This window comes from Gracilinanus agilis, chromosome 6 (assembly GCF_016433145.1).
Source record: "Gracilinanus agilis isolate LMUSP501 chromosome 6, AgileGrace, whole genome shotgun sequence".
Lineage (NCBI taxonomy): Eukaryota > Metazoa > Chordata > Mammalia > Didelphimorphia > Didelphidae > Gracilinanus > Gracilinanus agilis.
The window spans coordinates 147,074,020-147,101,130 of NC_058135.1; the positions used below are offsets into that span (position 1 = coordinate 147,074,020).

The following is a 27,111-nucleotide window of genomic DNA, read 5'->3' on the forward strand; positions in this document are numbered from 1 at the left end:
ACTCCAAGGATGATAATAACCTTCCCGAACTCATTTTTCACTGATTAGTGTTCTCCTACCCTATTATACTCTCCCCATCCTGATGATTCTAAAATCTTGGCTTTAACTGTGCAAACTCATGCCCTATTTTTCACTGCTCTCTTTTCACTTTATACTGTCTCACTTGATGATTTCATCAACTCCCACAGATTCAGTTATCATCTTTATGTGAATGATTCTAACCTGTCTCATGAACTGCAGTGTCCCTGCCTACTGGACATCTTGAGTTGTACATACCTTAGATATCTTGTGTTTATCATGCCCAAAACAATTATCTTTCCTCCAAAACCCTCTCATCTTCCTAATTCCCCTTTTACTGTTAAGGACATCACCATTAACTCAGTCACCCAGGCTCCCAGTGTCATCCTTGGATCCTCTCTCTCACCTCATATTCAATTTGTTGTTATATCCTATCAAACTGTATCTTCAAAACATCTCTTGGGTATGCCCCCTTCTTTCCTCTGGCTTTACCTGCCACCCTTGTAAAAGCTTTCATCATTTCACAGCTGGACTAGTATAATAGCCTTCTGGTCTGCCTTCTTTGAGTCTTTCCCCTATCTAATCTATCCTCAACTCTATTAAAACTCTTTCTCTACAGCGCATATCTTAACATGTACACCACTACCTAGCAAACTCCTGGGGCCCTCTCTTTCCTCCAGGATCAAATATAAAAACTTTGTTTCTTAAAGCCCTTTGTAACCTAGCACCTACTTTTCTAGTCTTTTTATACTTTACTCTGTCTCTGACTCCATTTACACTGGCTTTTCCTTATGCCTAGATTGCTCTCTGCTTTTCTCTGCTTCTTGAATTCCCTGACTTCTTTCACTTCTTTCAATACACCTTCTGTAAGAAGCCTTTGCTTAATACTTGTGCTTTCCCTCTGAAATTACCTTCAAGTTATCCTATATAGATCTTGTTTGTACATAGTTGTTTGCATGCTCTCTCCCTACTTATATCATGAACTTCTTGAGATAAGGAACTATTTTTGTTTTTCTTTATATTCCTCCCCACCCCCAACTTAATGATGCCTTGCAAAACTTAGTCATCATAAAAATGTTATTTAAATAATAACAGCAACAATAATAATAGCAATAATAACACCAGCTGGCATTTCTATAGTGGCCTCTATGTGCCTGGGACTGTACTAAGTAGTTCTCAATTATTATCTTATTTTATTTTTATCAAAACCCTTGGAGGAGGGTACTATTATTATCCTCATTTTACAAATGGGGAAACTGATGTACAGATTTGTTAAGGGACTTGCTCAGGATTACCAAACTAATAAGTCCTGAATATTGAATTTGAACTCTAATCTATTTGATTCCAGGCCCAGAACTCTTATGTGCCTCTCCTCTACTTATGTTATATTTATACTAAACTATAAACAAGAAGGGTTATATCTTTTATTTCATTCTGACTCATAACTGTTTTACCTCCATAATTAAAAATGGAAAATTCTTCTATTTTACCACTGCTTCCTCCCTGTGCTTATTATTTGCCTTCACCATAATCTCTGTTCACAGATAGGGAGTGTAGTGGATAGAGTGCTGATCCTGGAATCAGGAGGTTGTGAGTAGATCCTGCATATATCACTTAAGTTCTGTTTGCCTTAGTTTCCTCAATTATAAAATGGGACTGATACTTCCCAGGGTTGTGAGGATCAAATGTAATAATATTTTTAAATAGCTTGGCACAATATCTAAGAGTAGATGCTTGTGCCCTTCCTTCCTGTTTTTCACACTAAGCTTTTGAGATTCTATGAGTCTGTAGTCTGGATCATCATTGGTTATCTTCAGGGTGTCTTAGGACACTGAGGCTTTCTTTATTTAAATTTTCTCCTTTGGAGAGCTTATCTGACCTCACATTCTCAGTTGTATTTAAAACTATTAGCTATAAATAGTTTCTTGTTTATAACTACTAAATTGCATTTCCAGAACTAAACTCTGACTTCTTCATTTCTTGCATATCCTTCTATCATTTCACCTTTCTTTCCCCTAAAAATAAACTAATTCAAGAAACCCATAATATTAGATTTATAACATATGTTTCTATTCTGTTTGAAATACATACATGACTCATAATAATAGATTTATATGGATATAATAGTATGCTAGCCAAAAAAATCTCCTAAATTGTCTTTGCCTATCAGTAGCACCACCATCTTCATTTAAGTCATGTTCAGAGAGAGGTATATGAACATAAAAATCTAATAGTCCTTCTAAGTCCTTGTGGTTTCTGACCAGAAAAAAAATTATCATAAAATAATCATCTAATATTGATAATATAAGCTGAGAGGACCCAGGTTATAGATAACTAACTACCATTTCTTTGTGCAGAGTAAATGCACCCCACCAGAATACTAGTCAGTAATAGACAAAAACAAAGAAGAAAGTCATAGGAATGGTCTAAAAGAAAGGTTCTTAAATTTCTGTGTGTCATGGATTCCTTTTGCAGCCTGATGAAGTCTCTGGACCACTTCCAAGAATAATATTTTTAAATAGATAAGATAAAATTATAGATTATAAGGGAAGTGAATTATAGTGAAATAGTTATTAAAATATTTTTAAAATAAATTCACAGATCACAGATTACAAACTTAAAGTGTAAAAAATCAACATCAGGATCATCAGAACCATAGTTGCCCTCTTTATGTAGCATTTTTTAAAGTTAAAAAACATTACCTAGATTCAATGTCAGTAAAAAAAATTATTCCAAAAGGACAGAAAAGCCATAGGACCAGGACCAGGGTATGAAGATGCATTGTTTTAATGGGGCAAAAGCTTTAATACTTGATTCATCTATATCAGAATTCTGATATGGAAGATAACAAACTGCCTATCATAGTTGTTTGAGGTCATAGAAACATTTTGAAGAATGTGCCATAATTTCTTAGTTTGTCTATTGGGTGATAAGGGACTATTCATGCTGGAAATATCCTGCAGTTTTAACATGCCATTTACGAGTTTAATAGTTTTTTTCTCAACTACTATACCTTGATGAGAAGAAGAAAAAAACTCAAATTGATCCAGATTAAAAACTACCTAAAGAACATTTTTGTTTCTTGACAGATATTTTGTGCTAATTTTATGAGAAAGCCAATGTCATCCTGTGTGGATGACTTAATATCTAATTTTTCTTCATGTTCTCAGAAGATGAAAGAAAGGTGCCAATTATAAGAGTTGTTTCTTATGAATCAAATATAGCAATAGACCAATGTAAAGATTATCAAAATAACATACTTTAGCTTTCCTACTGTTGTAATGTCATGTTCTTACAACAGTAAAGTTTACTTTTATTTTATGAACTTTTATAATGCATTTTGCCCTGAATCTGGGAAGTAAACAAAAAAAATGGTCAGACAGGTAAGTTAATAAGAGAATAACTTCATGGAAGTATGAGGAGGAGGAAGGGGTGTTTATAGTGTCATCTCCTTTAGAAAGGTTAAGAATGAAAACTGAAAAAAAGGCCATTGAATTTATCAATTAAGAGGTCTTTTATGACCTTGGAGAAAACATTTTTAGGAACAGTAGGCTCAAAAGCCAGATGCAAGCAAGAAGGAATAATAGTTAATGGAGGATAAAGAAATACAAGTAGTCAGTATAAAATTTCTAAGAACTTAACTTATGAATTTTTTAAAAAGGTAGTATAAGATAGCTTGAACAGGGATGACTGATAGAGGGAATAGTATTTTTTATTTGTAAACATAAGGAAAAACTGAATATATTTATAGTGAGTAAGAAGGTGAATGATAGAGATTTAAGATGAGTGGGGTTAATTATTAGATTTTAGATTATAATTAGTAAGCCTTTGTTACTTCAGGTTTCCTAAACACTGGCCCTCTTATCTATATTATTCAGGTGATTTCAGTTCTGATATGTGTTATAGATAGAATCCTATTTGTCTTTATCATCTGAAAATGCTATTTACCTCAGTCACTAAGATAATAAATCCTAAAATCTACAAACTCCTTAAAATGCTATTCATTTTAGAAACTGTTATATAACTACTCCTTATGCCTGGATTCCATTTTAAATCAACATAGTCAATAAGCCAGGGTTAATTCACTGTAGTATTGCCAAGAAAAGAAAACAAAAAACAGAGACAATTTAAAAGATCATTGTTGCTCATAAGAAAGGTCATACTTCTCTACTCTCCTCCCCAGAAAATTGGATTTGATGGTGTGTATAGGTTTATTGCAAGACCTAAAGACCAGAGAGGAAAAAGAAGCATTCAATTGCGAAATCAAGAACAAGTTCGCGGCCTTGACAGGACTCATGAGAGAGACAGTCGAAGACCACTGGACCAAACTCCAGCAGACCTGGAAGACCACCTGCTCAGAAGTCCTGAGAAAGAGAGGGAGAAAGCGCAAGGAATAGTTAACACAAGAGACTTGGGCCAAGATACAACAGAGAAGAGATTTGAAACAGAAGATCAGCCAGTGCCAAGATCAACAGGAGAAAGAAGAACTTCGAACACAGTACTGGGAAATTAACCGTCAAGTCAAGAAGAGCACAAGATATGACAAGAGGCGGTTCATTCACGATATGACCGAAGAAGCAGAAACAGCAGCTGGGCAGGGGAACATGAAGAGGCTGTACGAAATAACAAGAACTCTATCGGGAAAGAACTACAACCCTAGCAAGCCAGTGAAGGACAAGACTGGCAAGACAATAACAAGCGATGCAGGGCAGAGAGCCCGATGGGCAGAGCATTTCGAAGAAATCCTGAACTGACCGCCTCCACCAACTGTTCCGGACATACCACCAGCCACCGAACTGCTTCAGGTGAACACGGGCCCACCTACCAAAGTTGAGATCATCAAAGCCATCAAGACCATGAAAAATGGTAAGGCTGCAGGTCCAGACGGCATCCCCCCTGAGGCACTCAAGGCAGACCCAGAAATGTCAGCGGAGATGCTACAACCCCTCCTGCAGAAGATCTGGGAACAGGAACAAGTCCCGACAGACTGGAAACTAGGCTACCTGGTGAAGCTACCCAAGAAAGGTGACCTATCCCAATGCAGCAACTGGTGAGGAATCATGCTTCTATCCGCTCCCAGCAAAATCCTGACCAGAGTCATCTTAGAAAGACTGAAGGAGGCCTTGGACAAGAAGCTGAGAATAGAACAAGCAGGGTTTCGTCAGCACAGATCGTGCACCGACCATATCGTCACCCTAAGAATCATCATCAAACAGTCCATCGAGTGGCAGTCCCCCCTCTACATGACTTTCGTGGATTTCGAGAAGGCATTTGACAGCGTGGACAGGAGCATCATCTGGAGATTGATGCAGCATTACGGGATTCCCCCGAAGCTCATCAACATCATCCAGCAATTATACGAAGACTCTACCTGCCAGGTCATCCATAATGGGAAACTGACGGCTCCCTTCACAGTGAAGACCGGAGTGAAGCAAGGCTGCATGCTTTCGCCCCTTATCTTCTTGATGGTCATAGATTGGACCATGAGAAGAATTACCAAGGACAACATTACGGGCATTCAGTGGACTCACACCAAGCAGCTCGAGGACCTTGACTTCGTGGATGACATCTGTCTCCTTTCTCACAAGCAGCAGGATGCGCAAGCCAAACTTGCACGTCTCTCTGAAGAAGCGGAGAAGACAGGTCTGAAGATCAACAAGAAGAAGACCAGGTGATCACAGTCAACAGCAGACAGGACCTGCCAATCCAACTACAGGGAGAAAACATCAAGGAGACGGACCACTTCACCTATTTGGGTAGCATAGTCAGTAAGGACGGCGGAGCAGATGAGGACATCAGAAACCGAATCAAAAAAGCCAGACAGGCATTTAACACCCTGCGGTCTGTCTGGATCTCCAGAGCACTGTCCCTCCTCACTAAGCTCCGAATCTTCAATACCAACGTAAAGGCCGTCCTCCTATATGGATCAGAAAGCTGGAGAGTGATGAGCGCTAACACCAACAAACTCCAGGTCTTTGTTAACAGATGTCTACGCTACATCTTGAACATCAGATGGCCTGAAAAGATCTCCAATGCTAGTCTCTGGGAAAGAACAACCCAGTATCCCATTAGTCAGGACATAAAGAAACTTAAGTGGAGATGGATAGGACATACGCTACGAAAACCGGAAGACAACTTAGCCAGACAAGCATTGAGCTGGAACCCTTCAGGGAGGAAGAAAGTTGGAAGACCAAAACAGACCTGGTGAAGATCTGCTGAAAATGAAACAAAAACGGTCGGAATGACATGGGCCCAGCTGGGGGAAGTTGCCCAGAACAGAGTCCGTTGGCGTGAGATGGTTGCGGCCCTATGCTCCTAAGGAGTCAACAGGAATAATAATAATAATAAATAATAATAGGTTTATTAAGTCACATTCAGTCACTACTGCTATAAAGATGTAAATAATTGTGCAAACACTGTATTTAGTTATAATTTTGACCTTCATGAACTCTGTGTGTGTGTGTGTGTGTGTGTGTGTGTGTGTGTGTAAGCTTGCCATTGTAGTATAATGGAGAGACATGTAGATTGGAAATAAAGATACTAAGGTTCTCATCCTGGCTCTACTACTAACTGTGTGACCTTGAGTAAGTTCCTTAAATTTTTTAGCCTCAGTTATGTCATTTGTAGAACTAGGGAATTGTACTATTTATTGCAGATGTACCTTTTAATTCTAAAACTCCATGATATATTCATTCATTTGTGCTTTTGCTTTCAAAACTCTCTTCTCTCTCTTTCTCTCCCTATCTACTCTATTTCATCCTCTGCCATCACCTCCTCCTTTTTCAAAGGGATCTTTTCTAATGAGTCCTGTGTTCTCATCATGTGGCCAAACTAGAGAAGCTTTAGCTTCAATATTTTACCTTTCAATCAATAATCTGAATTAACTTCTTTAAGTATTGACTGATTTGATCTCTCTGCTGTCTAAGAGATTCTTAAAAGCATTTTCTAGCACCACAAATCAAAAACATCAATTCTGCAGTACTATTTTCCTTATAAGTCCAGATCTCACCGTCATATGTTGCTGTTGAAAAAACTATGGACCGTATGGTCAGCAAGGTGATATCTCAGTTCTTTAAGAATGCTGTCTAGATTTGCCATAGCTCTTTTCCCAAAGAGCAAGCATCTTAATTTCATGGTTGTATGCAATGATCTTTGAGCTCAAGAGTGTAAAATCTGACAATGCTTCTATTTCTTCCCTCCCCGTTTCACAGGAAGTAATGGGACCAGATATTATGATTCTAATTTTTCTTTAATGTGTAACTTCAAGACAGTTTTTACACTCTCCTCGTTCAACCTCATCAAGAGGCTTCTTAATTCTTGTTCACTTTCTTCCATCAGGGGGTGGCATCTGAGTGTCTGAGATTATTGATATTTCTCTCAGAAACCATAATTCCAACTTTTGATTCATCCAGGCTGACTTTTCACATATGTACTATGCATATAAGTTAAATAAGGTGACAATATACAGCTCTGCCGTACTCCTTTTCCAGTCTTAAACCAGTCAGTTCTATATTCAATTCTGTTGCTTCTTGGCTTGTATACAGGTTCCTCAGGAAACAAGAAAGATGATCTGGTATTCTCATCCCTTTAAAGATTTGCCACATTTTGTTGTGATCCACACAATTGAAGGCTTTATTGTGGTCTCTGAAGCAGAAATAGATATATTTCCAAAATTCACTTTCTCTTTAATCCTGAATGTTGGCAATTTAGACTCTAGTTCCTCTGCCTCTTTGAAAATCAGCCTGCTCCTCTGTTAATTCTTGGTACACTTATTGCGGAATCTTACCTTGTAAAATCTTAAACATAAATTTGCTGACATGTGAAATGTGTGCAACTGTTTAGCAAGTTTCTCTGGGCCTAGAAAAATTCTAGTTCTTTGGACACTTAGAAGGGCAGATTATCATCATTATATCATCATTATATCATTATAATTTATATTCATGTAGTTCTTTAAGATTGACAAAGTGATCAAAGGAAAGCGATAAGTTTTGGAGGGGATGTGGCAAAATTGGGACATTAATGCATTGCTGGTGGAGTTGTGAATTGATCCAACCATTCTGGAAGGCAATTTGGAACTATGCCCAAAGGGCTTTAAAAGACTCCCTACCTTTTGATCCAGCCATACCACTGCTGGGTTTATACCCCATAGAGATAATAAGGAAAAATATATGTACAAAAATGTTCATAGCCTCACTCTTTGTGGTGGCAAAAATCTGGAAAATGAGGGGGAGGGTCTATCAATTGGAGAATGGCTGAACAAATTGTGGTATCCAATGGTGATGGATTACTATTGTGTTGAAAGGAATAATGAACTGGAGGAATTCCATGTGAACTGGAATGACCTCCAGGAATTGATGCAGAGTGCAAGGAGCAGAACCAGGAGAACATTGTACACAGAGACTGATACATCATGGCACAATCGAATGTAATGGACTTTTCTGCTAGCTGCAATGCAATGACCCAGGACAATTCAGAGGAACTTATGAGAAAGAATGCTATCCACATTCAGAGAAAGAACTATGGGAAAGAAATGCAGAAGAAAAACATATGATCGATCACGAAGCTCAATATGGATATGATTAGGGGTTTTATGTTAAAAGATCATTTTACTGCAAATATGAATAATATGGAAATAGTCTTTGAAAAATGATACATATATAGCCCAGTGGAACTGTTTGTCAGCTCCAGGAGTGGGGAGGGAAGAGGTGGGGAAAAATCATGAATCATGTAACCATGAAAAAATATTCTAAATTAAAAAAAAAAGAAAAAAATAATAAAAAAACAAAAAAATGTTTTTATATGTAATTGAGGGAAAATAAAAAATTAAGAAAAAAAAGATTGACAAAGTACTTTTAATACATTATTGAACTTGATCTTTACAAGAATCTTGTGTTTCTGATGCTGCTTTTATCACCCATGTTTGATGAATTCTTCATTACAAAATAATTTCAAACATATTGTAAGTGTTTGTATCCTATTAGAACCCAAATCTTCATAATCCCAGCTCTATCTTTATTTTCACTAAACCACATGTTTCTATATTCCTTCATGGACTTCTTTAGGAGAATCAGAGAATTCTGATTCTTGTTAGACATATGTGAAGATTCAGGTATGATGATTGGTACTCCAAAACGGAAATCTCTAATAATTTGAGAAATGCAAATCAAAGCAACTTGAAATACCACCTCACACCTAACAGATTGGCTAACATGATAGCATAGGAAAGTAATGAATGTTGGAGGGGATGTGGCAAAATTGGAACATTAATGCATTGCTGGTGGAGTTGTGAATTGATCCAACCATTCTGGAAAGCAATTTGGAACTATGCCCAAAGAGTGCTAAAAGACTGCTTGCCCTTTGATCCAGCCATACTAATGCTGGGTTTATACCCTAAAGAGATCATAGGGAAAAGGACTCGTACAAAAACATTTATAGCTGCACTCTTTGTGGTGGCAAAAAACTGGAAAATGAGGGGATGCCTTTCAATTGGGGAATGGCTGAACAAACTGTGGTATATGCGGGTGATGGAATACTATTGTGCTCTAAGAAATATTGAACTGGAGGAATTCCATTTGAACTGGAATGACCTTCAGGAATTGAAGCAGAGTGAAAGGAGGAAAACCAGGAGAACATTGTACACAGAGACATCATGGCACAATCGAATGTAATGGACTTTTCTGCTAGCTGCAATGTAATGACCCAGGACAACCCTGAGGGACTTATGAGAAAGAGCGTTATTCACATCCAGAGGAAGAACTGTGGGAGTAGAAGCACAGAAGAAAAACAACTGCCTCATCATATGGGTTGATGTGGATATGATTGGGGATGTAGACTCTAAACAGACACCTTAGTGCAAATATCAATAATATGGAAATAGGTCTTGATCAATGACACATGTAAAACCCAGTGGAATTGTGCATCAGCTAAGGGAGGGAGTGGGGGCAGGGGAGGGATAGAACATGAATCCTGTGGCCATGGAAAAATGTTCAAAATCAATTAAATAAAATTTCAAAATTAAAAAAAATTAAATAAGTCAATTTTGGAAGCTGCAAAAACAAACAACAACAACAACAACAACAACAAACAGAAAAGACCACTGTGCTGTCCTGGGACTTTTTTATATAAATAAGATCAAAGATAGGATGGGAAGTTTAGCTATGGACTAATGTACCCTGAACCTACTTTATTTAGTGTTGACTTGGACTTCCTGGGGAGACTCTGGTATATTCCTAATGAAATCTAAAGCATCTAAGCATTCTCTAAGCCATGGTCAATGAAAGTCAGCAGTTTTTTTTTTAAATTTTTTCAAACCCTAGGAAGAGGGAATATATGTATTTGTGACAGGGGAGAGTTGCTTAACACTTTCCAGTAAGGAACATTACCAAATAAAGATAAGCCTTGAAATATATTTATCTACATTTTAACTTTTTTTTAAAAAAACTATTCATTATTTAAGACTATATAGATGTCCATATTTTCTCCATTAGTGTTTTTGGTGATTAAAAGCATTAGACGGGGGGCAGCTGGGTTGCTCAGTGGATTGAGAGCCAGGCCTAGAGACAGGAGGTCCTAGGTTCAAATCTGGCCTCAGACACTTCCCAGCTGTGTGACCCTGGGCAAGTCACTTGACCCCCATTGCCTACCCTTACCACTCTTCTGCCTTGGAACCAATACACAGTATTGACTCCAAGTCGGAAGGTAAGGGTTTAAAAAAAAAAAAGCATTGGACAGAGTGACACAAGAGTAGAGGACTCACTACTGGTACCAGAACATAATTAGTCACTCCTAATCTACTTGTTAGATTTCATCAGTTTCATTAGGCAATTGGGCATTTCCCACCAACTTTTCTGAAAACCAAGCTAAGGATTTCTTTTCTGAAATAGGCTTGGACGTGCAGAATTTAAATTAGGGGAATGTTTAATGCATTTTTTTTCTTAGCCTGAAAGTTCACATAAACCAGTGAGTATGGTTGTGGCATACTTTTAAAAAAAAAATGTATAGATGACCAAGTTTTTCAAAGGTTTATTCTTAAAATGAGAAAGATCATTTAAAATTGGTAATAGTTTGTTGGGGTTGTTTTTATTTTTAAAATAATTATCTCATTTCTTTAAAGTCATTCTTACTAAAAGCACATAGTAAAACTTGAGGTTAGATTTATATTGCCATAGTAAGTTGTCAAAATAATAGCAATTTTTAAAATATTGATTTTCAACTAATAAAACTGTTACATTTGGCTATTGTTTTTTCAAAGAAAAAAATAGTATCTATTCTCCCTTCTTTAAAAAAACAGACAAGAAACTTTAAAAGGAAAAAGTACTACTTACTAGAATGTAGACTCTAAATGAATGAGAACACTTAAATGGCCTCTTATATACTAGCTACACCATCCTGTTTATGTACTTTCAATTCTATCCAATAATTATATTATTTTAAATCTCTAAAGGAAAATATTGTGACAATAGTTATAAAAGAATATAATTTAGAGTAAATCACTAAGGAGATTAGGAAATACCAAAGGTCCTGGCAATACAGGCCTTAGCAAAGGACATACTTAGCAAAGTATAAAATCAGCTAAGAAAGCTTATATTTTATTCATTTAATCAGTCAGCAAATATTTACTAAGCACCTAAGGATGTTTGAGGCCTTTTGTGATATTGGGCACCATGAGGGATACTATGAAAAATTGCTTACTCCAGGAAGATGCTTTTAAAAGAGTTTCTTTCCTTTGCTATTTAGAGCCCTAGACTATTATCTAGTCTCACATATATAGTAAAATCTCATATTAATACTAGTTAGTATGTCATGGATTTACATATAACAGAGAGCGAATTAACTCTCAAAATACATCACCTTTATGTAGCAAAAGCTTCCTCTATAATAAGGTTAGCCTAAGAGATGGGTATTAGACCTGACCCTCGACATTCATGTTAGGAAAGGATTATATATACTGTGTTGTAGTTTGTTTTCCAATGAGACCTCAAAGTATTTCTATACGTTTTCCAAATGTTTTGAAAATCATTAGCACTTGCTGCTACTCAAAGTAGTTATGACATAAATAGCCCCAAAGTCTTTCCAGTCAGCAAATAAGCATTCATTGATCACCTTTGTACAAGGCACTGTGCTAAGAACTGGTGATACAGAAAGAAAAAAACCAGAAACAGTCCCTTCTCTCAAGAAGCTCACTAATGGGCGAGACCTCTTGAAAACAGCTTTGTACAAACAAGATAATCAAGATAAACTGGAGATCATTCAGAGAGAAAGCACCTAGTATTCAAGAGAATTGGGAAAGGATTCGCTTAAAAAGTAGGATTTTAGCTGGAAATTGAAGAAGTCAGGGAGGGCAAGAGATGGATATAAGAAGCGAGAGAATTCCAGGCAAGAAGAATAGGCAGTGAAAAAGCCCAGTGTTGGAAGATGTAGTGTATCATGTAAATGCTAGTTATTGGGTAAGAAAAGGGAAGGGGCCAGTACTTGAGGGCAAGAGAGTGTTTGGGAAAAGGGAAGTGAGATACAAGAAGAGTATAAAATTTGGAAGGTTAATTTTTTTTTAATGCCCCACATTTTGCCAAGAGAGCAATTCTTAAGAACAGAGGATGTTGGACCATTGAAAAGCTTCTAAATAATTGGCCTAAATGGTTGTCACTGGATTAGAAAAAGTACATAGGGTGAGAATTATAGTGGAAATACAAACAGAATGCCCTATAAACCTAAGGCCTTCAAATATTCCTTCTCCTTTCAACTAATTAGATGCCAAGGCATTCCTTAGAGATGCCTAACTCAAATGGTCTGAGGGGTTCAGAGTGTAAGCAGGCAAGATCAAACTCAATCCATCCTGGAAAGATGAGCCAATTACTGACTCAAATTCTGATCCAGAGAAAGAAATGAAAAGAGCCTAAAATTTCTAAGGCATATTTATCACTTTCTTCACTATAGCTGGGTTCCTTAGATCAGACTAAGAAATTATTCCATTTCCTAGAGAATCCTACAGATAACCCAGGATCCATTTTAACGGAAAACCTCATCATAGGGTGGATGAGGGAGTAATATTCTGTGGCACTAGCCATACCATCAGATCTTTAACAATTATAGCTTCTTTAAGGTGATATGGAAGGAACTTGCCCTTCAGATTTGCACCAAACAGCGTCTTTTCCACTTAACCACCATCAACTACAGAGGGAATTAATATAGTTGGAGAAGTCTGTGGACTTGATCTTTAATTTTTAGTTAACTTTAAAAGAATATTAATAGTCAACTATAGTTGTCTTAATACAGAATGTGTGTTATTCTCTTTTCATTCTTTTCTTCTTAGAATGCTATGTCTAGAGCCAGGCTGAGTTCAAATGTGGCCTCAAACTTAATAGTTGTGTGACTCTGATCACATCATTTATTCCATTTGCCTCAATTTCCTCATCTGTAAAATGAGGATTTTAAGAGCACCACTTTACCAGATTGTTGTGAGAAGTAAATGAGATAATGGTTATAAAGTGCTTAGCATAATGCATAACATATAATAAGAATTATATAAATGTTAGCTGTCATTATTGTTATTATTTTCTTCTCAAGACAATAGCTTCTTTTACTCTTCTATTTATTTTGAAAATACTCAGTTGGAATTAGTCAGAAAAAACCTGTTTTATATGGAAACTCAGACACTTATTAATTTTGTGACCCTATGCAAGTCATTTAATTTCTCTCTCATTTTTCTCATCTGAAAAATGAAAGCCTTGTACTTAAAGGCCTCCAAGCATTAAATCTATAAGATTAAAAAGTAACATCCAAATACTCCAAGTATTATATTTAATAAGATTTATTAATAATAACTTGAAGTAAAGAAAATTTTAAAAGCTAGAGTAAAAAAGAGTGCTAACCCAGCCACGGTCGTGAGAGAAGAGAGAGAGGGCAGGCTTACAGCAAACTTATACGATACGCAAAGATACTACATGGACAAAGGAGAAAGGATTCTGGGAGATGAAGTACAAGGGTTCAGGATTTTCTAATTACACAAATCTCTGATTCTTTGATCCTAAGAAGAAAGGCTCATCTGTGCAATTGGTATCTTTTTTTTTTGGAGAATGAGGCACACATATATTCATTGTGGTGTCTCATGTTATATTGTCAATTTAAAAGCCAATTCCTTTACTGTTCTCTATTCCCTTCCCTTTTTTCACACCTATTACAATTATGTAGTACATTCTGCAGTATGGCTGTTGTCTTGTTTCTGTTTTTTATTTTGTTTTTAATGGTTGAGGTATTTTCAGCAAGCTTCTGATTCCTTCTATCTGTCCATTTGTGCATCCACATGTAAGGAATTTAGTGATCCTTATCCACACAGGTTTGTAGCTCTTTTTCTACTAGCCAACCCCAGGACTTGAATTCCTGGCTCCCTCAGTGATTTCTCACTCTTACCATATTTCTTTTCCAAACAAAAATCCCACCACCTATCCAGCTTAGCCTGTGGAAAAGGATGCAGATTATTTTTCTCCTTTATTCTGATTCTTAAAAATGCCATAGGGATAGAGCTAGAGTCTGGACCTATGATTTCTTTGGAATAGAGAATTCCCTCATAGGAAACTTCTCTATCAATGCAGATTAACACCTTCTCTGCAACTTAAAGTCTTAGAGAGTGGCTTGCAGCACTGAGTTAAATAGCTTGCCCAGAGTCACACCATCAGTATATGTCGAAGGTGAGACTTGAACCCAGACTTTTCTACTAACTCAGAGTTCTCTAGCTTCTGTGTCATGTTGTCTCATACATAACACAATAAAAATTAAGATAATTTTAAACATATTTGGGAAAAGGCCACCCACCCTCCAGGAGTTTTATAGTAAAACATATAGGAAGATAAAATGGAAAATGTAGAAGTTCACAGATGTCTTTTTTTGGCTAATCTTGTCTACTATAAGAATTTAAGTTTAGGTTTTTATGCTAATATGAAAGTTCTAAAGTAATATTGTGGTCACCCATTTAAAAATAACTCTTAAATCACGAGCTTTTAGCTGCTCTTAACAACTTAGTTTAATAGAGATATAATAAAAGAGAGAAATGTAAGAAGGAAATAGAAAGTATTGCCTAGTTAGATACCCTCTAATTTCTGTCTGAAGAAGTCCAGCCCACCACCCAGCAAGGGCTCCCTCAAGTCCCGATATCCATGTGAAGTCGTGGTAGTCTCTTAAGCCAGGAGTCCCAGTTGTGTCTTTAGCAAAGGTTCCATCAACACAAGCCTCTTCTTTCAGCTCCAATCACTCACCCAGCAGGCCTCCAGTGCAGAAAGCTTCAGCCCAGCAGAATCCTCCTCCAGGAGATTCTCCTTCTCCAAACCACCTCACCAGTGCAGAGTCCCCAAAGACAAACTTCAATGGAGAAGAAGTTTAAAGGAGAGGTCCCTTGGACAGAAAGTTTAGGACTTTTTATAGTCCTTTTTCAATGTCACTTCCTGTCCCTCCACTTTACGGGAACCAATCACAGTCTTTCAATTCGTCTAGCACTGCCCAGGAGCAAGGCAGTGACCTCTGGAATTGTCACAACTATAGTAAATGACATGAACTCTCATACTTAGTGACTGGTAAGGTACTAAGAAGAGATTCTTAAGTTTTTGATTGATTAACTTAAAAATTGCTGATTGATTCACTCTTCACACTACAAATCTGGATGATGGCTTTAACTTTTTTTTTTTTTTAAACCCTTACCTTCCATCTTGGAGTCAATACTGTGTATTGGCTCCAAGGCAGAAGAGTGGTAAGGGTAGACAGTGGGAGTCAAGTAACTTGCCCAGGGTCACACAGCTGGGAAGTATCTGAGATCAGATTTGAACCTAGGACCTCCCATCTCTAGGCCTGGTTCTCAATCAACTGAGCTACCCAGCTGCCCCCTGGCTTTAACTTTCTTGTAGTTCTTTCTTATATTGTGAAATCTTAGTGAAAATAAAAATGAACTTTTTTCCCATGAGATCTAATGGATCCCAGGTTAAAACCCCCTGTTCTAAAATCTGCTTCCTCCAGTCCTTAGGTCTCAGTATAGAATCTCTAGGCTTTAAGCAGATTACTTTCCCCACCTTCTTTGCTAGTAGATCCTCCTAATCTTCTGGTCTGCAGTAAATTTATAATTGCTTGCTTCTTCCCAGATTCATCAATTATGGAGCTAGGAAAGAAATGTCTTATCTTCTGACTTTCTGAATATAAAAAGACCCTTCCCTGCCTGGCTTCCAGAGATCTCTTCCCTTGGTTTCACAGGACCTTATCCAGTTTGACAATTGTTTTCCTTTATCTTTTAGAGCTCTCAGTGTTCCAGTTCTAAAAGTCATCTCACTCTTATATCCTTTATCCATCTTCTTTGCCTTATTTTGTTGCTAAAACCAATTCTCAGACATATAACCACAGTCCTTATTGCCTTCTTCTGTTTGATTCTCTTGACTAATCTATCTGCTCTCTATTCTCTGAAAGCTATATGACTCATGACCATAAGGTTAGCCTTCGTGATCCCAGTCCCTGAGTGTGGCATCTCCATGTTGCTTCCTGCGTAGGGTAGAATCACTATCAAAATGAGCATCTTTTCTCATACAGACCTTGTACCTTGCTGAATCTTCTAGCTCATTAGCAGAACTGAGATGACAGATAGATCCTACATGCCAGAAATTCTAGATTTATTCCTAGCTTAGGTCCTGTCATTAATCATCTCCCTGCTGCATAGAACTCATACCTTCCCTCCACATCTATCTACCCTGGCAGAATATTTTCACAAGATTCCTGTCTAATGATATATCTCCCCCACCAGCAGGGTCATAAGACCATTGAAATATTGGAATTAGAGCTAGAAGGGACCTTAAGGATCATCAACTGCCTGCCATACAGTAAAGATTATGACTTTTCAGAATGCAAAGTGTTGATCACACTGCCATTTTCAGGTATAGAGTTTGGAGGTTTGGGGAAAAGAAAGGGTTCAATCTGGAAAGAATGGAGAGATAAGTCATTTGAGAAAAGAAGACTGGCAATTTGGGAGACTTCTTGGATGAGTGGGGTGTTACAATAAGCATATGACAACATTCTACCTATAATTCATTCCCTTCCCCCCTCATGGACTTAAGGTAAGTCAACTCCTAACATGCATTCAATTGTTAGAGTTAATTAAAAATTATAAAATCTAAAACTGTTAAATAAATGGGTATGTTATCACATTGCACGTGGGATTGTGAATTTGCACAATCATTTTTGGATTGTAAATGACATTATTCCCTGTTCCCTTGTACTCTTGCTGCTTGTGTTTGGCAAAACTTTGACTATGTTGCCTGTACCATCCACTTTCTTTGGGCCTACTTGTCTGCTGCATTGCTAGAGCATATCACATAAGTATTTTGAGTTCATCATGAATTTCTTTCCTAATCTCAACCAGATCCTTATTGCTGCATAACAATTTTTTTTACTCTGCCTTGATTGATTCTCATAGTCCCTAAAATTGTTATTCTAAACTTCCTCTTCCCTTCTCTTCCCTTCATTACCCTTCTATACCATGGCCTACCCTCTTTCTTTCTATACAATATCTTGTCTTCTATTCTTCTTGAATTAGTCCCAAATTCTGGCACTTTTTAAATGATGGCAAATTGAATTCTATAGTAAGATATTTATTCTAAAACTTCAGAACTACTCTTTGCTAAATCTTTACCTTAAAAGTGCTTATTTCCAAGATAAATAATGCAATATGTTCCTACCCTGACAGTGGTTGGTGTATCATTTCAAGAGAAAAAACAAAGGTGCTTTTTTTTGTTTATAAATGTTATCATATTACCATGATGTTTTTTGTTTTTTGTTTTGTTTTTTTGCTAAACGAGAATATAGCAGTGATCGACTTAAATCTCTTGGAATGAAATGTAAAGGTGGCATACATATATAAGATAACAGGGTAGTCTTTCCAGCCAAGAAATGTGATAATGAAGAAATATTTGATTGTCATCATCTTATCAGTAAATCTGTGAACATATTGTCAGCTATCTTTCATTTTAGTTGCTGCATTCTAATGTGACACATATGGTCTCATCATTTTAATCCCTTTTACGTTAAGAAGCAGTTCAGTTTTTAGTAAGAGTAATTTTCATTTGGACTTTTATTTCTTTTTTTTTTTAAACCCTTATCTTCCGTCTTGGAGTCATTACTGTGTATGGGCTCCAAGGCAGAAAAGTGGTAAGGGTAGGCAATGGGGGTCAAGTGACTTGCCCAGGGTCACACAGCTAGGAAGTGTCTGAGGCCAGATTTGAACCTAGGACCTCCCGTCTGTAGGCCTGGCTCTCAATCCACTGAGCTACCCAGCTGCCCCTGGACTTTTATTTCTTATGTGACTTGAAAGATAAGTATTTTGTTCTTTCCTGTATTCACAAAATTTTAAAGAAATTTGTCTCTGATTACTATGCTGTGGTAAAATTTCATAGTTACTTTTTCACAATCAAATTACATTTGCCTTCATTATTTCACCTGAACATTGATTTGTGCTTATTGTGCTCAAGATACACTGCTGCCCATGCTTCATTTGTTAATCTCGGTATTCTTTTTTAAACATTCCTTTTATTTTGATTATATATAAATTCCATTAAATATTAGAAATGTTTACAAAGAAAATCCAGAGATCCTATAGAACAGGAAGTGAACCATTTATTAATTGAAATCTGTTCTAATGAAATTGTCTTCCTCTTCAGATAGTACCAACCTAACAAATTCTTTATAGTTATTTCTCCCATTTCCCCCACCCTAAAAACAATAGTCCTTAAGATTCCTTGAAAGTTAGATGTTCAAAAGTAAATATCCATGCAAACCTTGACTCCTTCAGGGTTGGTCTGGAAACTACATAATGTTTGGAACTGTTGTGGACAAACCATAGGATTAATAAGTGCTGTTGCAGAATATCAAAGGCGATGCTTCCTTTATCATTTGGCTAGTCTTCCCCTGTATGTAAGGAGGGGGAGGGGGTCACACACACACACACACACACACACACACATATACATATGTAATACTTATTTACATGTTATTTCCCCTATCAGAATGTGAGCTTCTTTCAAGCAGGGACTTTCTTTGCCTTTCTTTGTATCTCCAGCTCTTAGAATAGTGGCTGCCTTGGATTAACAACTTAATGCAGTAAATACTTGCTTAGAGATATATCAAACTATATTGAGTCTAAATAAAATGATATAAATGAAAGGTCTTATAGAAATAGGTGGTGCTATCTGTCATTATACGTAACTGATTTCACCTCATGTTTAGAACTCAGGACTGGACCCCTCCCTTCCTATTCTGACCTCGCCCTTATACCACCACCACCACCACCACCCCCCACACGTTTGCTCCCAGGCAGATTTGGCCTTGGCCTACCTAGCTGTCCCTGCTACAGGCTGGATGATGCCCAAGAAGCTGCTGCTGCTTCCCCCCTCCCCCCCCCCGTCCCCGTCCCTGTATTCCCTTCCTTTCCCGCCATCTTCCCAACCATGAATGCCACTTGCAAGAGTCCTGGGCTGCTGGGTTTTCTGGGCCAGGGCCACTGCTGCCTGCATAGAGCTGGCCACACGCATCTCTGGGCATCTTGGTGCTGAGTTGGGAAAGTCTGGTGTATACCAGGAAACAAATGGAGAAACAAGAGTTGAAATAAAGGAATCTGTTGGTGGTCAAGATATCTTCATTCTACAGACACTCCCAAGAGCTGTGAACCCAGCCGATAAGGAGTTATCAATCATGGCCTAGACTGCCTGTCCCAGAAATATTCTTGGAGTCATCCCTTACTCTCCCTCTAGCAAACAAAGCCAAATGAGAAAGAGAGAGCATTGTGTGCAGGCTTCTGGCTTCTCTGCTAGCCAAAGCAAATTCCACATTACAGAAATGCAATCATCATAGCCAAGTCTCTTGATCCTGCAAAGAGAGCCCAATCGTATGTTGAGACTGGGTTTACCCATAATACACAGAGAGACTCAATGTAGAACCTGACATGGATGATGGACCTCATTCTCCTCCAAAGGTCAAAAATGCCACTGTCCACCCTGGTCTTGAGTTGCCTTGAAAGATTATCTTTGTTTTCACATTTTTTGATTTTTTTTTTTTTAGAACTCAGGACCGTCAGCCAAATGTTCTCTTTTGGTAAGAGAGAATTTTTAGTGATATGACCTGTGTCTGGATCAGGGTTTCTTAACCTTTTTTGTTGGGGGTAGGGTGTGGGGAGGGAGTCAGTCATGAATCTTTTGGCAGTCTAAATAAGCCTATGGAATATCAAGGGAAATAATGGGAAAAAATGCGAAGGAAGGGGGCCTAGCAGTACCAGATATTAAACTATACTATAAAGCAACAGTCATTAAAATGGTATGGTACTGGCTAAGAGATAGAAGGGAGGATCAGTGGAATAGACTTGGGGTAAGTGACATCAGCAAGGCAGTGTGTGATAAACCCAAAGAGCCCAACTTTTGGGACATGAATCCACTATTTGACAAAAACTCCTGGGAAATTTGGAAAACAATATGGGAGAGATTAGGTTTAGATCAACATCTCACACCCTACACCAAGATAAATTCAGAATGGGTGAATGACTTGAATATAAAGAGGAAAACTACAAATAAGTTAAGTGAACACAAAATAGTATACCTGTCAGATCTCTGGGAAAGGAAAGATTTTAAAACCAAGCAAGAGTTAGAGAAAATTACAAAATGTAAATTAAATGGTTTTGATTATATTAAGCTAAAAAGCTTTTGTACAAACAAAAACAATGTAGTCAAAATCAGAAGGGAAACAACAAATTGGGAAAAAATCTTTATAACAAAAAACTCTAACAGGGGTCTAATTACTCAAATATACAAGGAGTTAAATCAGTTATATAAAAAAATCAAGCCATTCCCCAATGGGCAAGAGACATGAATAGGCAATTTTCAGGTAAAGAAATCAAAAGTATCAATAAGCACATGAGAAAGTGTTCTAAATCTCTAATAATTAGAGAAATGCAAATCAAAACAACTCTGAGGTATCACCTCACACCTAGCAGATTGGCTAAAATGAAAGAAGGGGAGAGTAATGAATGCTGGAGGGGATGTGGCAAAATTGGGACATTAATGCATTGCTGGTGGAGTTGTGAATTGATCCAACCATTCTGGCTGGCAATTTGGAACTATGCCCAAAGGGCTACAAAAGAATGCCTGCCCTTTGATCCAGCCATACCACTGTTGGGTTTGTACCCCAAAGAGATCATAGATAAACAGACTTGTACGAAAATATTTATAGCTGTGCTTTTTGTGGTGGCAAAAAACTGGAAAATGAGGGGATGCCCTTCAATTGGGGAATGGCTGAACAAACTGTGGTATATGCGGGTGATGGAATACTATTGTGCTAAAAGGAATAATAAACTGGAGGAGTTCCAGGCGAACTGGAGAGACCTCCAGGAAGTGATGCAGAGCGAAAGGAGCAGAGCCAGAAGAACATCGTACACAGAGACTGATATACTATGGTAAAATCGAATGTAATGGACCTCTGTACCAGCAGAAAGCAATGACACAGCTCTGAGGATTTATGGTAAAGATGCTACCCACATTCAGAGGAAGATCTGCAGGAGAGGAAACATATAAGAAAAACAAATGCTTGAACGCATGGGCTGAGGACATGATTGGGGATGTGGACTCGAAACTACCACACCAATGCAAATAACAATTTGGAAATAGGTTTTGAACAAGGACACATGACAAAACCAGTGGAAATGTGCATCAGCCATGGGTGGGGGGAGAGCGGGGGGTGAAGGGGAAAGTAGGAGTTTGAATCATGTAACCATGTTAAAAATGAATATTAATAAATTATTTTGATAAATAAATAAATGAATGAATAAGCCTATGGACAACTTCTCAAAATGTTTTTACTTTTTATTATTTATTAATTTAGTTAAACCTTTGCCTTCCATCTTGGAGTCAATGCTGTGTATTGGCTCCAAGGCAGAGGAGTGGTAAGGGCTAGGCAATGGGGGTTAAGTGACTTGCCCAGGGTCACACAGCTAGGAAGTGTCTGAGGCCAGATTTGAATCCAGGACCTCCCGTCTGTAGGCCTGGCTCTCAATCCACTGAGCTACCCAGCTGCCCCCTCAAAATGTTTTTAAAAGTGTAAAATAATATGCATAAGGTTATAGACAAAACTATATTGAAACAGTTATCAAAACATTAGATAAAAATGTTTATAAACTCTAGGTTGAAAAACCCTAGTTGAGAGGATTTGCTGTATAAATTATTGCTAAAGTGTGATTGATCCCCAGTTTATCAGCTGTGTATGAAATCATTGCTAAAATTAGGTATTTCCTACTTTTATGTCGTTGATTTCCATATGAGTTTTAAATTTTCTACCCAAATTTTTATTAGGAACTGCTAGGTGGGTAGAGTGCCAACTTTGGAAGTAGGAGGTCCTGGGTTCAAATTTGACCTCAAACACTTCCTAATTGTGTGACCCTGGGCAAGTCACTCAACTCCAGTTGCCTAGTTCTTACCACTTTTCTACCTTGGAACTGATGCTTAGTATTGATTCTAAGACAGAAGGCAGGAGATTTTTTAATAAAATAAAATTACATATAATTTTATTTACACGTAAATTATTATTATGTTCTTCCTACTAAGGAAAATATGCCTTTATCAACCAATTCCTCTGAGGCATATAAGACATAGTATCTTTTCCATTAGTCTCTTCAGCTTCTTGCCATGCAGCTTCCATACCCACCACTATTCAAATGGCTTTTAGTTTGGTGTTTGCAGAAAACCCTCCAAAACTACATTTACTTTTAATTGCCTTTTAGATCTTATGAAAGTGAGCTAACCTCTCTAGACCTTTACTTTCTCATCTATAAAATAAGAACATTGTATTAGATGCTCTAAAGTCCTTTCCAGGTGACCATTATTTTGAACCCTTAATTTTCAAATCAAAAAACCTTTTATCATTTCATCCTCCTTGATCATTCTTTATTTCCTACTCTCTCCTTTTTGAAATTTTCCTTTCTCTTAGTTTTAGCGACTCTGCTCTCTCCTGGTTGCTCTTTTAAGCAATTTTTTTGAAAATAAAAGTTACCACTTATTTTCAGTTACTTTCTCTTAAATTTCTTTATCTTCTCATTTTTAGGTGTTAGGTTTTGATTCTCCAGCACCCATGGCGTTGTCTTGTGCCTTTTTTCCCAAAGGGGGATTCTTTTCCCCTTGGCCATCTCTTCTACTCGCATAACTTGATATCAGCTCTATGCAGATAATTTCTAAATATTTATTTTCAACCCTAATATCATCAGCCCAAATCTCACGAAGTTTGAGCTCTAATACCAGATTTTCATGTGTCTATTGGACATTTCCATGCATATATTACACAAGTGCTTCCAAATTAACATATCTTAAACTGAATATAGCTTCCTCCCCAAGCATATCAATCCCCCTAAATGCCCTTTTTCTCTTGAATACACTATCATCCTCTCAGTCAATGAAACTGGAAATCTGGGAAATTTTACCCCCTTCCTCCCCCCACTACATTCTGTCAATTGCCAAATCCTATTAATTTTGCCTCTACTAGTATCTTTTTTTTTTTCTTCTAGTATCTCTTGTATCTCTTCCTCTCTACTTCTCCAGCCACTACCCTTACTCCTATAGTATATATTATTGCAACAACTCAGTATTATAATATTTCAGATTGGTCTCCTTGCTCATATTTCCTCTGCTATTCAATTCAGTCTTCACATAGCCATCAAAGTAATCTCAAGGTACCAGTTTAATCAAGTGTTGTCCTGTTTTAAAAACCTTTGATGGCTGCCAATTTCCTCTAGGATCAAATGTAAACTTCTTAGTCAGGCATTAAATTTTTCCATTATTTCATTCCAGACCTCCTTTCCAGAATTATTTCACTATTCTCCATCATAAACAGTATTGTATGTGCCAATCAAACTGTAATAACAACTATTCCCTGAGCTTGTCCTGCCTTTTCAAAATTCCTTTTATGTAAGATAGCAACTTCCTTTCCTTGGAGCCCTTCATTTTTTCATTTCTCCTTTTTAAAGTCTTCTCTGCTTCCAAGGTCTACTTCAAGTTCTATGTTTTCCATGAAGTTTTTCACTTTCTAAAGTGAACATGATCTTACTCTTCTTATATTTCTTACCTAATTTTCCTTTTTCACATTCATATTTGTGATACATGTTTGTGTACATGTCATGTGCTCCCTATTAAAAGCCAAGGACCTTGCTCAATGTAGTGTGGGTTGAATAGAATTGAACTGGATGACAATTGTTGGTCTGTTATTATCACTGATATTCTTAGTGCCTGTAAAATAGATATTTTTTTTCAATTTGTACTTATGGTGCTGTGTAGGAATTTTTACTAACTTATATTTGAAGGTAAATTACTAGTACCAGTCACTATAGTTTATAGTCAGGGCATTTTCAAATTATATGTTCACATTTGTTTCATTTCTCATCTGCCTTATCAAAAATTAAGTTTTCTCTCATATTAGAAATAATCTTTGTGGTAATTATTCTTTCCATATTTTTTACAATAAACCTTTCAACTTTTTCAAACAACTTACTTTGTTTCAGTCATAAGTCAAATTTGTTTTATTTGTTCTGGTTTTATAGGATCATGTGGAAGAAAACTTTGAGGCCATCTAATTCAGCCCCCTCATTTTAAAAATTAGACAATTGAAGCTTAGAAAGGTTAAGCAGTTTGTCCAAGGTTTCACAAGTAGTTAAGAGGCAGAATGGATTTTTCTTTAATCAGAAGGTACCATAAAACCCTTATTGTTTTCCTGGAATTTGTTTTTGGGTCTACCTCTGCTATTTCTGTTGTTTTTTCTTCTTATGCTTTCATGGTATAAAACTGGTTAATTTTTATTGACCATATAAATTGTAATTATGTTTTCTGAGTTTTGTAATCTGAATTCAATATAAATTGATGGTTTTTCTGGCATGAAGCAATACTTTCAAAGAGATTTAGCATACTTTAGCAAAAATAGCAAACTATGCAAAATTGACATATTACCTACTTCAAGTATGTTGTGAGGAATCATTCTAATAACCATAAAGTGCTTTTATTTTATCATTATTATTATTATTATTTCAGCTTTTGAGTATTATAGATAATATTTTATTAGTTGATTATGCCTATAACATGTGATATTATATTGGTTCCTACTGTATTCAATCATTTTTTTAGTCTTATTGCCTGCAGTGAGAGAAGATTTAATTCTTTTCCTATGATTAAACTGAACATTTTAATCTAATTTTATTTAATTTGGGAATGATTAAGCATATTAAACTATGGGAAGTATATATATGTTTAGATTTTCCCTTCATCAGATCTTTTTGCTATTTGTTTATTACTCTGGTACTTTTCAACATCCTGTTTCAGAGTGTTTCTGACCATCTCTTTGTTGTTAGATTTTACAAGTTCTATTAACTATGTTATAACTCACAGAATTAGATTAGTAAGTAGTAAATCATTCAATAATTACATAATAAGTAGCATATTCATAAATGATACATAATTATTTCAGTCCTTTTTTTACATTCTGAAAACTTAAGGAAAGTAAAATTGCTTTCTATGGGACTAAAAAAAATAACATTTTGCAAGAATGTGATATTCTAATAAGGTTTTATTTTGTGTGATAGTCTCCAGTGGAATGTCCAGTTGGTATAATTATTTATCAGTTCCTAATTATTCCTATATAGATGGTTTAAATTTAAAAGATTAGAAACGAAAACATATTCCAGTGCCAAGTGTCTTTAGGCTTTCTGCCTATTCCTGGTTTGTAATTGAGGAGACAGGGTCATTATGATTGAATATTGCCAAAGCTTCCTGATACAACATGGCAAAGCTAATATGTTTATTTCCAAGATAGGATACATTGTCCCAAAATTATTGTTAAGTAGGAATTATTTCATTTCCATTTTATTAAATGATTGAATTTAAGAATTTTATTTAAATTCATGATAAAAATTTTGAAAGATAGTATAGTGCTGTTAGCTTAACTTGCTTAGGAAAGAAACTTTTTAAATACTGCAAAGGTCATCTTCTGTGTATGTATCTCTGTGTCTGTGTACATACACAAATTAGAAAGAGGATAGATAGATAGATAGATAGATAGATAGATAGATAGATAGATAGAGTATACTTAAAACACTATTTTAGGTGTATGTTAAAGATAATTTTAAAAGCAATTCTTTTTTCAATTGTGTATATCCATATGCAGAATCAGTGGTAGTAGGTTGTTAGGCTTATGAATCTAAATTGTACCTCATATCTTTATAACAAATTTGTTTTTAATTTAATTTAATTTTTTCCTCAATTAAATAAGTTTCTAACATTTTTTAAAGAATTTTCATTCTCAGATTCTCCACCCCCCCATCTGATGATAGATTTACTTGTGCAGTCATGTAAAACTGTTTTCCATATTAATTAATATTAATCCTTTTGTGGAAAAAAATAAAGAAATTAAAAAGTGGAAAAAGTTTGCTTTGGTCTGGATCTAGACTCCATAAGTTCTTTCTTTGGAAGTAGTTGGCTTTTTTTTTTTTTTTAAATCATGAGTCCTTTAGAATTGTTTTGGATTGTTGTATTGCTGAGAATAGTTTAATCTTATTGAATGTCTTCTGATTTCTCTTCCTGTTTACCTTTTTATGCTTCTCTGGAGCGTTATATTTGAGATTTTCAATTCAGCTCCAGTCTTTTCATTAGAAATGTTTGAAAGGCATCTATTTCTTTGTACCCATTTTTTCCCCTGAAGGATTATGATCAGTTTTTCTGAGTAAATGATTTTGTTATTATTCAGTTATTTTCAGTTGTGTCCAATTCTTCATGACCCCATTTAGGGTTTTTTTGGCAGAGATTCTAGAGTGATTTCCCATTTCTTTCTCCAGCTCATTTTATAGGAAACTGGCGTGAAAAGGCTTAAGTGACTTGCCCAGGATCACAGAGCTAGTAAATACTGATGCTAGGTTTGAACTCAGGAACTGTTCCTGACTCCAGGCATGGTATTCTAGCCACTGTAGCACATAGCCAGGCATTTTGATAGCATTATTGTTATCTTGTGTGAGAGAGTACATTTGTTTTGGCCTTGTAGAGTATTGAGGTTAGTTGTTCTTTA

General features: G+C 36.5%; 1 protein-coding gene and 1 pseudogene across 2 annotated transcripts in view; both read left to right on the top strand.

The window, feature by feature from the left end:
* SCLT1 (sodium channel and clathrin linker 1) overlaps positions 1 to 27,111 on the top strand; it is a 213,158-nt gene that overhangs the window by 152,192 nt on the left and 33,855 nt on the right. The gene's annotated exons all lie outside the window — the stretch shown is intronic.
* On the top strand, positions 19,399 to 20,050 carry LOC123251848 (annotated as a pseudogene).